The 16,497-nt window shown below is 39.9% G+C and overlaps 1 pseudogene across 1 annotated transcript in view; it reads left to right on the forward strand.

Moving 5' to 3' along the window:
• Positions 1-16,497, forward strand: part of LOC148773944 (ferroxidase HEPHL1-like) — a 122,510-nt pseudogene that overhangs the window by 64,130 nt on the left and 41,883 nt on the right. Inside the window, exons 8-10 of the transcript XR_016036398.1 lie at positions 8,030-8,242; positions 12,382-12,636; positions 15,498-15,666. The product of XR_016036398.1 is annotated as a ferroxidase HEPHL1-like (transcript). The remainder of the gene's footprint in view (positions 1-8,029; positions 8,243-12,381; positions 12,637-15,497; positions 15,667-16,497) is intronic.

Genomic DNA, 16,497 nt, shown 5'->3' on the forward strand with positions numbered 1-16,497 from the left:
GAAGGACTGATGTTGAAGCTGAAACTCCAATACTTTGGCCACCTGATGCGAAGAGCTGATTCATTGGAAAAGACCCTGATGCTGGAAAGATTGAGGGCAGGAGGCGAAGGGGGCGAGAGAGGATGAAATGGTTGGATGACATCCTCGACTCGATGGACATGGATTTGGGTGGACTCCTGGAGTTGGTGATGGACAGGGAGGCCTGGCGCGCTGCGGTTCATGGGGTCGCACAGAGTCGGAATGACTGAGCGATTGAACTGAACTGATGTGTCTCTTAATTTATAGTTTCTCCTTCTGTTTCCCTTCTTCCTTTTTGCTTGTAACACACTTGCCCTACAGATTTTCTCTGACTTTATTTTGCTGTTTGCATCCCTCTGGTGTTTTTGACCATGTTCCTCTGTCTGTCTTTGTTTTGAAAGAATCCTTCCAAGGCACTGTAATATCTGCTTTTTACCCTATAATTTTATTAGGGGTTTGTAAAATGGTGATATTCAATCATTCTTCATTTCTCAGCTAGAATACTTTAAACAAAAACTTTCTCACGTTGATTTTGGACTGTTGAGTTACTCTTATGTTCAGTTTATCTGAAAAAGACAGTAAATATGCAACTGTTCTCCTTTGTCAGGTTTTAGAATAATAAATTGATTCCCAAGAATCTTTCAAAAGTGACTAATGAGATCTTTGTCCTTTCAAATATCATTGTTCTCCTTTCAAGTATCATTATGAACTCAGGGATTTTTCCCATATTTTATGTGTTCCAGTCCATTGCACTTGTTATTTTGTTGTGGCTGAGTCTGTTCTATTTTTGGTAGTGAGCAACTCTCAAGATAGCTCGTAAGTGTTTTTGATACTACCCTAGTGGTTTCTGATAGCTTCCTTGCTGTCTGGTATGATCCAACCTTATTTCATAAAATTCTGCCTCAGAACTTGAATTATCACTTTCTTTAGGGAGTGCTGGTTCCTTTTAGTTGGAGAGAATTTTCACGGATTTTTACAGACTGCTATCTGGGTGCTACGTTTATTGATACTAGGTTAGTAATTTATAGGTCTCTTTAAAGATAGAGCTGCTGCTGGTGCTGCTGCGTCACTTCAGTCGTGTCCGACTCTCTGTGACCCCATAGACAGAAGCCCACCAGGCTCCCCCGTCCCTGGGATTCTCCAGGCAAGAACACTGGAGTGGGTTGCCATTTCCTTCTCCAATGTGTGAAAGCGAAAAGCGAAAGCGAAGTCGCTCAGTCGTGTCCGACCCTTAGCGACCCCACGGACTGCAGCCTACCAGGCTCCTCTGTCCATGGGATTTTCTAGGCAAGAGTACTGGAGTGGCTTGCCATTGCCTTCTCCGGACCTAGGAAATACTTTTTTAAAAAAAGATAGTTCAGCATGAGTTTATACTGATAACTTGTTTTTATTTAATATTTTTAGAATTTTTGTTTCTTCTCATGCTATACAGACGTTACTTAATTTCAGAATCATATCAGTATCGTTACTGAAAGCCCTGTAAGGTTTCTTTGTATTTCTTATGTCCTTAGGATGTATTTCACCAAGGATGTGCAGTCAGATTACTGTGTTTTAGAGTTAAGTACTCCTCTGTTTGGTTTAACTCAGTACAGTTTAGGTTTGTTTTTCATTTTGATTTTGAGGAACAACTTAAAATTTTTTTGGTTTAGATTTATTTTATAATCATGTTTAAAAACTTGATATATACGACAAGGTACGTTCAGAGGAGTCTAGTTTCTGGACTGTGTTTGTGCTTAGTCACTCATCGTGTCTGACTCTTTGAGACCCAATGGACTGTAGCCTGTTTGGCTCCTCTGTCCACGGGGATTCTCCAGGCAAGAATACTGGAATGGGTAGTCATGCCCTCCTTCAGGGGATTTTCCCATCCCAGGGATCGAACTGAGGTCTCCCGAATTTCAGGCAATTTTTTTACCGTCTGAGCCACCAGGGAAGCCCACGAATACTGGAATGGATAGCCTATCCTTTCTCCAAGGGATCTTCCCGACCCAGGAACTGAACCGGAGTCTGCAGGTGGATTCTTTACCAGCGGAATCGTAACCTTCTTTCCTTCCCTTGGCGGTAGTTGTTTTTTTTTAAAAGCTTTTTGTTTATCTTTCCATTAAAAATTACAGTAGTAATAGAAAATGTCTGTATAATATCTGTGTATAGCTATATATTCTTCCACGCTCTTTTGATATAGTGTCTTACTGTTTGTTTTCTCTACCTTGTTTTATTACTTAACAATATGTCCTGGCTATTTCATAGTAGCACTTATAGATAATGTTCCTCAGAGTTTTTTTTTTTTTTTTTAATTGTGGCCAAATATACCTGTTGCACTAGTGGTAAAGAGACCGCCTGCCAATGCAAGAGGTGTGGTTTCGATCCTAGGGTCGGGGATATCCCCTGGAAGAGGACATGGCTTCCAATCAAGTATTCTTGCCTGGAGAATCCAATGGACAGAGGAGTGCGACAGGCTACAATACTTAGTGTTGCAAAGAGTTGAAGATGACCGAAGTGACTTAGCATGCATGCACGCAAAATAGATATAACATAAAATTTACCATTTGAACCTTTTCTTGTTTGTTTTTTGGCATACCATGCAGCTTGTAGGATCTTAATTCCTCAACCAGGGATTGAACCCAGTTCCCGGCACTGAAAGTTCGGAGTCCTAACCATGAGACCACCAAGGAATTCCCCCATTCCAATCATTTTTAAGTGTGCAGTTCAGTGGCATTCAGTACAGTCACCTTGGTATGTCCTTATCACTGTCCTTCTTCAGCACGTTTTCAGCTTCTGAAACTGAAACACTATACCTGTTAAACAATAATTCCCTGTTCTCCCTTCCCCTCAACCTTTGGCAACCACCGTTCTCCTTTTTTTCTTTCTCTCTGAATTTGACGACTCCAGTACCTCATTTAAGTGAAATCATAGAATATTTGTCCTTTTGTGATTGGCTTCTTTCACTTAGCACAATGTCTTCCCGATTCATCCATGTTGTAACGAGTGTCAGAATTTCCTTCCTTTTTAAGGCTGAATAATATTTCATTGTATATTTATGCCCAACGTTTAGTTTAATCATTCATTCATCAGACTCTTGAGTTCCTTCCACCTTTTGGCTATTATGACTATAGCTGCTATGAGTATAGATGTATAAATATTTGTTCCAGTCTTTGCTTTAAGTTTTTCTGGGGTATTCCCAGAAGTGAAATTTCAGGATAGCATGATAATCCTGTTTAGTTTTTTGAGGAACCGCTGAACTGTTTTGTATAGCAGCTGCTCCATCTTACATTTCTGCTAGCGATGCACAAGGGTTCCAGTATCTCTCCATCCTCACCAACACTAGTTATTTTCTGGGTTTTTGTTTTGGAGTGATAGCCGCTGTATTGGGTACGAACTTGTCCTCATTTTTTAGTTCAGGTCCTGCTGAAGGACATTTACTTTTGAAAGCTGAACTTGCTATTGAGGTCCTTATTCATCTTTGGAGGGCCCGCAGCTAACATAGTACCTCACACGTAGTAACTGCTAAGTAAATGTCTGAGTGAGTTAACGCACTTCATCAACTGTGGATTCCGGAAGAGGTGGTAGTCATTTGTGGTTGTGTTGTAGAGGTGTCCCTCAGCACATGATCTCCTGGAACTGTCAATAGTTGTGGGTTTGTTGGGGTTGGTAATGGTAGTCCTGACAGGAGTAGCAAAGATACCACTGTCCTGTGAACACCAGTGTTTGCCTTTGCCCTTTTCTTTTGGAGCGGGGAAAGGTCAAAGCGACCTGAAGCTTTCAACATTATGTATTTACCCTTGTAAGTAGAATAGCAAAGTAAAGGAATAAAACAAACCAGCTTTCTTATCTCTAGACCTCTCATTCTCTTTGTGCCTAAATAATCTCATCTCCATCTTTGCCTGTCAAATTCTTTTTTTTTGCCTGTCAGATTCTAATGGTTGTACTTGATGTACCCCTCCAGGCTTCTCTGTCCATGGGATTTCCCAGGCAAGAATACTGGAGTGGGTTTGCCATTTCCTCCTCTAGGGAATCTCCCCGACCCTGGGATTGAACCAGCGTCTCCTGCTTAGCAGGTGGATAGTTTGCTACTAAGCCACCAGGGAAGCCAAATTTGATATATTAATTAACAGGAAAAAAATAGGAATAGATAATAAAACAATGTATGTGGTATCATCCTGTTTTTGTTGAAGAAAAGAAGTGTATTCATGTTCATGTAGAGTAAGTGATCTTGAAAGATTTTTGTCAAGACCAGCAGTGATTGTTCTTGAATTAACACGATTTATTTCTGTGTTCTGTGTTTTTCATTTAATGTTTGTGTTTTCTGATTTTTTTGCAAGAAACACATTGTGTTTTTAAAATAGTAAAATTAGTACGGAAACTTTATTTTTAAAAATCCCAGCTGTCCTTTTTTGTGTAGCTCCCAGTTGCAGTGTCTCAGACTTAGTATTTATTAAATATGTTTTTATCCGAATGACTGAAACTTCAGGAAGAACTTGGTGAATGCCATAAATAGGCATATAGTGCTGAGAGGATTCAAAAGAGAAAGGATCATGTGTGGAAAGGATCTGTTGCAGATTATGTTTGAACTGACCTTGAAAGGTAGGGTTTTGTTGTGTTTTGTTTTGTTTTAAGAGGATACTATAATTTAATACCCCTTTGTACCAGTGATTAACATTTTGTGGATAGGCATTTGCGGAAACGAAATTTCTTTGATTGTATTTATTCTTTAAATTCATGGCTTATATTTTTAGGATACATGCATTATGAGGCAGACTGACTTATTGAAATCTTCTCTTTAGGTTAGTATTAATAAGGTGGTTTTCCCTGAGCAAACAACAGCCAAACAGAAGTGGATTGAAGAGCCTATCGTGTGACAGGGAAATCAGCCAGGAACTAGGAAACTTCTAAATTGAAAAACGTGAAAAATACACACGTAGTGGAGAATTAATTGGATTTAGTTATTTCTGACTTTAGGGAAAAAATAAAGTTTTAACAGTTTAATTGATTCTCTTGCATTTTAGATCACTGCACCGGGGGCAGATTCATGTCAATGTTATGGCAAGACCAATAAAATAATGTAAAGTAATTAGCCTCCAATTGAAAGAAATAAAAGAAAAAAAAAGAATGCCTTAAAATGCTTATTTTAAATTAAAGTATTAATTCTGATGAATTTGGTTTGTAAAGTTTTATCTTTTGAGACACTATAATTCATAACCATTCATGAATAAAAAAGTTGTACTTCCTGAAGAAAAGTCAAATTGTATGGGCTGCTTCAGGAGCTCCCCTTTGACCTGAGATAAATATACTCCTGTGATAAAGTCATATTTCTGCAAACTAGCTCACTGAACTCATATTGGGAAATATTTAATATGCTGTCATAAGACATTAACAAAATAAATTTATAAAAGAAAAGCAAATCTATGGGACTAAAGGTATTTTACAAACGTGGAATTTTTATATATCTATATTCTACCTGTTCCTTCTTGACCCGCACACAGGTTTCTCAGGAGACAGGTAAGGTGGTTTGATATTCGCATCCCTTTTTTATTTTTTTTATTGGAGGCTAATTACTTTACAATATTATATTGGTTGGTTTTGCCATACATTGACATGAATCCGCCCCGGGTGTACATGTGTTCCCTTTCTTGAACCCCCCTCCCACCTCCCTCCTCCCCATGTCCTCCCTCTGGGTCATCCCCGTGCACCAGCCCGGAGCATCCTGTATCATGCGTCGAACCTGGATTGGTGATTCGTTTCACATATGATAATATACATGTTTCAATGCCATTCTCCTGAATCATCCCACCCTCACCCTCTCCCACAGAGTCCCAAAGACTGTTCTATACACCTGTGTCTCATTTGCTGTCTCGTACTCAGGGTTAAGGTGGTTGTTGTTGTTCAGTCGCTCAGTCGTGTCCGACTCTCTGCGACCCCATGAATCACAGCACGCCAGGCCTCCCTGCCCATCACCAACTCCCGGAGTACACTCAAACTCATGTCCACAGAGTCGGTGATGCCATCCAGCCATCTCATTCTCTGTCGTCCCCTTCTCCTCCCGCCCCCAACCTTTCCCAGCATCAGAGTCTTTTGCAGTGAGTCAACTCGTCGCATGAGGTGGCCAAAGTATTGCAGTTTCAGCTTTAGCATCAGTCCCTCCAATGAACATCCAGGATTGATCTCCTTTAGAATGGACTGGTTGGATCTCCTTGCAGTATAAGGGACTCTCAAGAGTCTTCTCCAACACCACAGTTCAAAAGCATCGATTCTTCGGCGATCAGCCTTCCTCACAGTCCAACTCTCACATCCATACATGACCAGGGGAAAAACCATTGCCTTGACTAGATGGACCTTGGTTGGCAAAGTAATGTCTCTGCTTTTTAATATACTCTCAAGGTTACCATCTTTCTAAATTCCATATATATGCATTAGTATACTGTATTGGTGTTTTTCTTTTTGGCTTAATTCACTCTGTATAATAGGCTCCAGTTTCATCCACCTCATTAGAACTGATTCAAATGTATTCTTTTTAATGGCTGAGTGATACTCCATTGTGTATATGTACCAAAGCTTTCTTATCCATTCGTCTGCAGATGGACATCTAGGTTGCTTCCATGTCCTGGCTATTATAAACAGTGCTGCAATGAACATTGGAGTACATGTGTCTCTTTCAATTTTGGTTTCCTCGGCGTGTATGCCCAGGAGTGCGATTGCTGGATCATATGGCAGTTCTGTTTCCAGTTTTTTAAGGAATCTCCACACTGTTCTCCATAGTGGCTGTACTAGTTTGCATTCCCACCAACAGTGTAAGAGGGTTCCCTTTTCTCCACACCCTCTCCAGCATTTGTTGCATGTAGACTTTTGGATAGCAGCCATTCTGAGTGGTGTGGAATGGTATCTCATTGTGGTTTTGATTTGCATTTCTCTGATTATGAGGGATGTTGAGCATTTTTTCATGTGTTTGTTAGCCATCTTTATGTCTTCTTTGGAGAAATGTCTGTTTAGTTCTTCGGTCCATTTTTAGATTGGATCGTTTATTTTTCTGGAATTGAGCTGCAGGAGCTGGTTGTATATTTTGGAGATTAATTCTTTGTCAGTTGTTTTCTCCCATTCTGAAGACTGTCTTTTCACCTCGCTTATAGTTTCCTTTGCTGTGCAGAAGCTTGATATTTGCATCTCTTTAAGAATTTTCTGCAGCTTGTTGTGATCCCCACAGTCAAGTCAAAGGGTTTCATATAGTCCATGAAACAGAAGTAGATGTTTTTTTTGGAATTCCCTTGCTTTCTCTATGATTTAATTTATGTTGGCAATTTGACCTCTGGTTTCTCTGCCTTTTCTAAGCCCAGCTTGTACATCTGGAAGCTCTCAGTTCACATACTGCTGAAGCCTAGCTTGAAGGATTTTGAGCATCATCTTACTAGCATGTGAAATGAGCACAGTTGTCTGTTACTTAGAATATTCTTTGGCATTGCTCTTCTTTGGGATTAGAATGAAAACCAGTCTTTGCCAGTCTTGTGGCCACTGCTGAGTTTTCAAATTTGCTGGCATATTGAGTGTAGCACTTTAATTATCAGCATCATCTTTTAGGATTTTAAATAGCTCAGTTAAAATTCCATAACCTCCACTAGCTTTGTTTGCAGTAATGCTTCCTGAGGCCCACTTGACTTCATATTCCAAGATGTCTGGCTCTAGGTGACCACACCATTGTGGTTATCTAAGTCGTTAAGATCTTTTTGGTATAGTTCTTCTGTGTATTCTTGTATACCTTTTCTTAATCTGTTCTTAAAAGTTTATGAAGTATCTGACTCTGTGCAGGACAATATACAGTGCCTCACATAGTTCTTACATCTCTGTGGGGTAGATGTAAACATTCCAGCTTTATTGGTAGAAACCCAAGGCAGTGAAAATTTAAGTAACAAGTCTCCAATCCCATAGCAAATAAATTTTACCTGATATATGTTTGATTTCAAAGCTCTAGCTCTTTCCACTATAATGTGTGATCTCTGTCTTTTAACTGTTTCATTTTTCTTGAAAGGAGCCCTGTATCCAGATGGAACATCTGGAAGGAACGAGGATGATGACATGGTTCCTCCTGGCAAAAACTATACCTACGTCTGGCCAGTGAGAGAAGAGTATGCTCCTGCCCCAGCAGATGCAAACTGCCTGACTTGGGTGTACCATTCACATATTGATGCCCCTAAGGACATCTGTTCTGGGCTAATCGGCCCACTGCTGGTGTGCAAAGAAGGTAAGATGTGTCTTCTCCCCCTCTGTGCCTAGAAACCTCTTCCCAAGTGTGCTGAAGAGTGTATATAGTCTTCAGGTCTTGTCTTGCCCACCCCCAAAGAAAGGCAATGCCAAAGAATGCTCAAACTACTGCACAATTGCACTCATTTCATACGCGAGTAAAGTCAAGCTGAAAATTCTCCAAGCCAGGCTTCAGCAGTACGTGAACTGTGAACTTCCAGATGTTCAAGCAGGTTTTAGAAAAGGCAGAGGAACCAGAGATCAAATTGCCAACATCCGCTGGATCATGGAAAAAGCAAGAGTTCCATAAAAACATCTATTTCTCTTTTATTGACTATTCCAAAGCCTTTGACTGTGTGGATCACAATAAACTGTGGAAAATTCTGAAAGAGATGGGAATCCCAGACCACCTGACCTGCCTCTTGAGAAACCTGTATGCAGGTCAGGAAACAACAGTTAGAACTGGACATGGAACAACAGACTGGTTCCAAATAGGAAAAGGAGTACATCAAGGTTGTATATTGTCACCCTGCTTATTTAACCTATATGCACAGTACATCATGAGGAATGCTGGGCTGGATGAAGCACAAGCTGGAATCAAGATTGCTGGGAGAAATATCTATATTTCTCAGATATGCAGAATACACCACCCTTATGGCACAAAGCGAAGAGGAACTCAAAAGCCTCTTGATAAAAGTGAAAGAGGAGAGTGCAAAAGTTGGCTTGAAGCTCAACATTCAGAAAACAAAGATCATGGCATCTGGTCCCATCCCTTCATGGGAAATAGATGGGGTAACAGTGGAAACAGTGTCAGACTTTACTTTTTGGGGCTCCAGAATCACTGCGGATGCTGATTGCAGCCATGAAATTAAAAGACGCTTACTCCTTGGAAGAAAAGTTATGACCAACCTAGATAGCATATTAAAAAGCAGAGATGTTACTTTGCCAACAAAGGTCCGTCTAGTCAAGGCTATGGTTTTTCCCATGGTCATGTATGAATGTGAGAGTTGGACAATGAAGAAAGCTGAGTGCCGAAGAATTGATGCTTTTGAACTGTGCTGCTGCAGAAGACTCTTGAGAGTCCCTTGGACTGCAAGGAGATCCAACCAGTCCATTCTGAAGGAGATCAATCCTGGGTGTTCATTGGAAGGACTGATGCTAAGGCTGTAACTCCAATACTTTGGCCACCTCATGCGATGAGTTGACTCACTGGGAAAGACTGATGCTGGGAGGGATTGCGGGCAGGAGGAGAAGGGGACGACAGAGAATGAGATGGCTGGATGGCATCACCGACTTAATGGACATGAGTTTGAGTGAACTCTGGGAGTTGGTGATGGACAGGGAGGCCTGGTGTGATGTGATTCAGGGGGTCGCAAAGAGTCAGACACGACTGAGCGACTGAAGTGAACTGAACTGAAAAGAAAGAGAAAGAACTCAAATAAAATCAGAAAGGAAAGATGAGAAACACAAAGGATCATAAGAGATTACTATGAACAAATATATACCAACATGTTGGATAACCTATTGGAAATGCATAAGTTTCTGGAAACATACAGACTACCAAGACTAAATCATGATGGAATAGACTCTGAACAGACTGATTAATAGCAAGTAGTAATCGGTAATCAAAAAACTTCCAACTAACAAAAGTCCAGGAACAGATGACTTCTTTGGTTAATTCCATCAAACATTCAAAGAAGAATTAATACCAATTCTTAAAATCTTCCAGAAAACAGAAGAGGGAGAAACTTTTCCAAACATGTTTTATGAAGCCAGCATTGTGTTGATACCAAAACCAGACAAGGATGCCACACAAAAAAAGAAAAAATACAGGCTAATATTCCTGGTGAACACAGATGTAAAAATCCTCGACAAAATATCAGCAAGCCAGATTCAGCAATACATTAAAAGTTTCACAACCATGATTAAGTGGGATATATTCCAAGTATGAAAGGATGGTTCAGCTTCCACAAATCCATTAAAGTTGTGTGCCACAATAATAAAATTAAGCATAAAAATATATGATTATCACAATAGACATAGAAAAAGCATCTGACAAAATTCAACATCCATTTAGGATAAAAACCCTTAATGGAGTATAAATGGAACACACCTCAACATAATAAAGACCATATATGACAAGCCCACAGTTAAGGTTATACTCAGCGGCAAAAGCTGAAAGCTAATCCTCTAAGATCAGGAACAAGAGAAGGATGCACACTGTTGCCACTTTTATTCAACATGGTATTGGAAGTCCTAGCCAGAGCAATTAGGCAAGGAAAAGAAATAAAAATCATCCAAATCTGAAACAAAGAAGTAACTGTTTCTATTTGCAGATGACATGATATTGCATATAGAAAAGCTAAAGACTCCAGTAAATTTGAGGGATATACAATCAACACACAAAAAGCTGTTGCATTTCTGTACATTAATAATGAATTATCTGAAAGAAGAGTCAAGAAAGCCATCTCATTTACAATTTCATCAAAAGGAATAAAATATCTAGGAATAAATTCAACCAAAGAGGTGAAAACCCCATATATTGAAAATTATGATATTAATAAAAAAATTTAAGAAGACAAAAATGAATGGAAAGATATTTTGTACCCATGGGATTAGATGAATTAATATTGTTAAAATATTCAAGGCAATCTATAGACACAGTGCAATCCCTATTTCAATCTCAATGGTATACCATTTTTACAGAAATAGAAAAAACAATCTCAAATTTGTATGGAATCACAAAAGAACCTGAATAGCTAAAGCAATCTTGAAAAAGAACAAAGCTAGCGGCATCGTGTTCCTTGATTTTATTACAAAACTATACGAATTCAGGCTTCCCTGGTGGCTCAGACGGTAAAGCATCTGCCTGCAGTGCGGGAGACCCGGGTTCGATCCCTGGGTTGGGAAGATCCCCTGGAGAAGGAGATGGCAACCCACTCCAGTACTCTTGCCTGGAAAATTCCATGGACTGAGGAGCCTGGGAGGCTACAGTCCATGGGGTCGCAAAGAGTCGGACACGACTGAGCGACTTCACTTCATACTAATTCAAGCAGGACCATACTGGCATGAAAACAGACACAGAGATCAATGAACAGAATAGACAGCCATGAAATAAGCCCGTGCAGGAATATATATTTCCTTGGAAGGAAAGTTATGACCAGCCTAGATAGCATATTAAAAAGCAGAGACATTACTTTGCCAACAAAGTTCCATTAGTCAAAGCTATAGTTTTTCCACTAGTCATGTATGGATGTGAGAGTTAGACCATAAAGAAAGCTGACCACCAAAGAATTGATGCTTTTGAACTGTGGTTGGTGTTGGAGAAGACTCTTGAGAGTCCCTTGGACAGCAAGGAGATCCAACCAATCCATCCTAAAGGAAATCAGTCGTGAATATTTATTGGAAGGTCTGACGCTGAAGCTGAAACTCCAATACTCTGGCCACGTGATGCGAAGAAAAGCCCCTGATGCTGGGAAAGATTGAGGGCGGGAGGAGAAGGGGACGACAGAGGATGAGATGGTTAATGGCATCACCGACTGGACGGACATGAGTTTGAGCAAGCTCCGGGAGTTGGTGTTGGACAGGGAAGCCTGGCGAGCTGCAGTCCGTGGGTTCACAAAGAATCGGGCACAACTGAGTGACTGAACTGAACTGCCTCATTCCTCCCTTCTAATCATTTCTTTTCCTTCTTGCTGCATGCTTTTGTCACTTAAGTAGCTACCGTATGTCAGCTTTCCCAACGTGAGGTAAGACAGGGTTTCTAGTTACACAGAACAGATCTGGTGGGGAAGGTACATATACAAATAGAGATGAAAGTAGGAGGTAGCCAAGCTGTCCTGGAATTATAAACAGCGCTTTGGTTTACTCCTGATCTCACTGTGTTCCCAGAGCAGCTCAAGGCTGTGTGCCTACTGCTGATCACTTTTATTGAGTGCTTTTCTCTTGAAAAGACTAATGCTTTTCATTCCTTTGGGGATTGCATTTTATCAAAGAAGCCACATTTTTTTCTGCACAAAAATATTACAACCCAGTGATTTTTGCTAGTTTTTCAGCTGTGCTAGAGTATATATTACCTTTGTTTCTGGTTCTGCTGGGCTCTGCAGGGGAGTGTCTTTCACCGGTGTTTCTGTTTTTCAGCGCTCAATGGATACCTCTTTGGGAACTTCCCTGAACCTGATATGTGCGTTGGTGAATCAGTGTCCTGGCACCTATTTGGGATGGGGAATGAGATAGACATCCATTCCATCTATTTTTATGGTAACACCTTCATCAGCAGAGGGCATCGGACTGATGTCGTCAACCTGTTCCCAGCCACCTTCCTGACAATAGAAATGATAGTTGAGTATCCTGGAAAGTGGATGATAACCTGCCAAGTCAGTGATCACCTCCAAGGTAAAAAGGATGGAGGCCAGTGTGGAAATGCTTACAGTTGGTACAGTTAAACCACACAGTCAATGGTGTTCATTCAGTGCATGCTATTGGATGGATTCTTGTCTGTGTTATATTTATTCCAATTAAATATTCAACATAGGAAAATGTATAATGCCTATTTGGCATCTTATTGACATATATTTATTAATTAATTACCTCCTTATGAACCAGGTAAGAGGTGATTGAAAAAATTGATAAGACCTTCCTGGAACCTGGAATCTAGTAGTTAAATATAGTTACACATTTACAAAAGAATAAAATGTGAGGCAGAATGATAAATGCTCTTTGAGCTTTGTCACTTAACTGGAACAGTCAGAGAGACTACCTAAGGAGGGGGTCCCTAATCTGAGCCTATAAATATGGGTAGGAATTTGATAGATGAGGAATAAGAAAAAGGCTTTCCGAGTAGGGGAAGCAGCATGAACTGGGAAAAACACATGGGCAGTTCTAAATAGAATAAAATTTACAATCAGAAATGGGAATTTCTAGATAATCTGGACCAACCAGAAAGGGATTTCTAGATAATCTGGGCTACTCCCCTATCCAATTCTTGAATTCCCTTTTGGACATCTCTTAAAAAAATTTTTTTTAAATTTTATATTGGAGTATAGTTGATTTATGTATGATGTGTTAGTTTCAGGTGTACAGAAAAATGAGTTATACATAGTCAAACATCTATTCTTTTTCAGATTCTTTTCCCATGTAAGTTTCCCATATTACAGAATACTGAATATAGTTACTTGTGCTCTACAGTTGGTCCTTGTTGATGATCTATTTTATGTGGAGTCGTGTGTATAGCCCTAGCCTAGTAATTGTAGCAGCCCATTTCATCTCTGGGCTGCTCTGTGAGAGTTCTTCTTAATATTGAGAAGCAATCCAATGACAGGTGCAAAATCCTTTGAAAGGTGAATGATAAGCATTTGTTGACTTAAATACCTGTTGAATGATTCAGTCCAGGTTCCTTGGGACCACATGGAATAAGTCTACTTAGCTGGACCTTAGGCTCATGTCAGAGGAGTGACGAAGCAGAAGTTTTAGAGAGGCAGTTTGGGCCTCAGGGGAGCAGTTTTGAATGGCAAGGCTAAGGAACGTCTGGAAGGTAATGCATGCATGCATGCTGAGTCCCTTCAGTTCTGTCGACTCTTGGCGACCCTACAGACTGCAGTCCATCAGGTGCCTCTGTGGGATTCTCCAGGCAAGAATACTGGAGTGGGTTGCCACGCCCTCCTCCAGGGGATCTTCCCAACCCAGGGACTGAACTCACGTATATTACTTCTCCTGCATTGGCAGGTGGGTTCTTGACCTGGGAAGCCCCTGGAAGGTAATAGTGAGCCCTTTTAGTTCATTAGACACAGTGATTTAGGAAGATTTAGGAAGCTAAATATGTCTTCGTGCAGAGAAGATTCAGTGAAGAGATTCTGGCTACTGGATGCCAGTTAAGAAATATTGGCAACATTACAGATATGACATATTACAGGTTTGGCCTAGGAAGAGAAAAAGAAAAATGTTATCAGTTGGATAAACATGGAGTAAATAATGTATGATTCAATTTGGATCATAACTACACACAGTCACTACAAGGACAGCTATGCAGCACTTCAGGGCTGCTTTCATAACACGTTTTTATCCCCCTCAAACTTAAAGCAAACTTCAAACTTGTCCACTAGGTTATTCCAGTTAAATTCAATCGGCAAATGTTGAGTTGCTCAGTTAATACGTATCAGACACTCTCCTGAGAAGACAAAGGTGAACATGACAGCTACCATTCTCCACCCCCACTCCAGACTTTATTGAGGTATAATTGACAAATAGGAATTGCATATGAATTCCTTGATATTTTGATATAAGGTGTAAACTCTTTAAACTACACACAAGCTAATTAATATATCAACCACCTCACATAGTTCAACTTTGTGATGTTGGTGATGGTGAGAGCACTTGAGATCTCAAAGAATACAAAGTTTCAGTTATGCAAGACAAATGGGTCCTTGAGATCTAATGGTGACTACTATCAACAATACTGTGTTGTATACTTGAGATTCCCGAAAAGGGTAGATTGTAGATGTTCTCCACAGAAGATCCTTAAATTTGAAAAGAAATTAGTTTTTTTTTTCTTTTTTTAAAACATTCTTTTATTTTAACTGGAGGCTAATTCCTTTACATTATTGTATTGGTTTTGCCATACATTGACATGTATCAAGGCATTAGCAGCCATTTGAAATTAGTTAGATTCTTAAATTTGGCCAGTAGTTGTACACGTAAGCTGGAATACAGTACTGAAATACAGCATTTACTAAATTGTCCATACCCTCGGAGAAAATGTTTAGAATTGGAAGATATATATAATTCAATTTTAAAATTAGCAATCACCTCTAGAGATAATGGTGTGACATTTTGATGAATATCTTCCCTATTTTCTAGACCTTTATATATAAATACATAGTCTTTCCAAACTTTACAGTTTGATAACTGAACAACAGTATCACTTGATTACTATTAAAGTTGAACTTTTTTGTTTGTTTGTTCTTGGGCCAATAGTATTTCTTTTGTGAATAACCTATCAATGTTTTGCTCATTTTCTGTTGAAATATTTACTTTTTTCTTTCTTATTTATCAAAGATATTTACGTATTAATCTTTTGTCATATGTGTTAAAACACTCCTCTACCCACTGTTTACTTTTACTTTTAACTTTGTTTATGGTTCTACTTTCTGTACAAAAGTTTGAAATGTCCATGAAGTCAAGTGAATCAGTCTATTCTTCCTCTATGACTGCTTTTGGAGCATTTGTACATTGGCTCTTGGTTTTCCTCTGTTTTATAGCTGGCATGCTGGGGCAATACAATGTTGGTAACTGCAAAAGTGGTATTTCTCACCCCAAGATGAAGGGTCAACAGAGACACTACTTTATAGCGGCTGAAAAAATTCTTTGGGATTATGGTCCTCAAGGCTATGACAAATTCAGTGGTCTTCCCCTAAAGGCCTCTGGCAGGTAAGCTCTCTTTGCTGATGTTTCTGAGCCTCTCATAAGAGAGGCATCTGTTAGGCTTTTTGCTGTGATCTCATTTGTGTTCTAGGCACTGTTCTCACGAGTACATACTGCATAAATGGCATAATAGCATCATTTAAGGAGCTCTGAGTCCCATAATGTATATGCTGCTGAGAATTGTAGATACAATTGTATGTACTGCAGATAACTGCAGAGTATCTCAGAGCTATGGTTTTTCCAATAGTCATGTATGGATGTGAGAGTTGGACTACAAAGAAAGCTGACCAGTGAAGAACTGATGCTTTTGAACTGTGGTGTTGGAGAAGACTCTCAAGAGTCCCTTGTACAGCAAGGAGATCTAACCAGTCTATCCTAAATATTCACTGGAAGGACTGATGCTGAAGCTGAAACTCCAATACTTTGGCCACCTGACGTGAAGAAGTGACTCACTAGAAAAGACCCTGATGCTGGGAAAGATTGAAGGTGGGAGGAGAAAGGGACAACAGAGGATAAGATGGTTGGATGGTATCACTGACTCGAAGAACATGAGTTTGAGTAAGCTCCGGGAGTTGGTGATGGACAGGGAAGCCTGGTGTGCTGCTGTCCATGGGGTCACAAAGAGTTGGATACAACTGAGCGACTGAACCGAACTGAACTATTGCTTTAAGATTTGCGGGCAAAATCAAAGCACTGGATTCATGTATTCATCCATCAAACACTTCAGAAGCATCTACTGTGTGCAAGCTGCAGCATAAAGTGCCATGAGAGTTACTGAGCTGACAGAGAACAGACTAAGGTCTTCCACGTATTAAGCAGACAATTTTGAAGGGGGAA

The sequence above is a fragment of the Moschus berezovskii genome, chromosome 25 (assembly GCF_049115385.1).
Source record: "Moschus berezovskii isolate FMDL1 chromosome 25, NW_MosBer_1.0, whole genome shotgun sequence".
NCBI lineage: Eukaryota > Metazoa > Chordata > Mammalia > Artiodactyla > Moschidae > Moschus > Moschus berezovskii.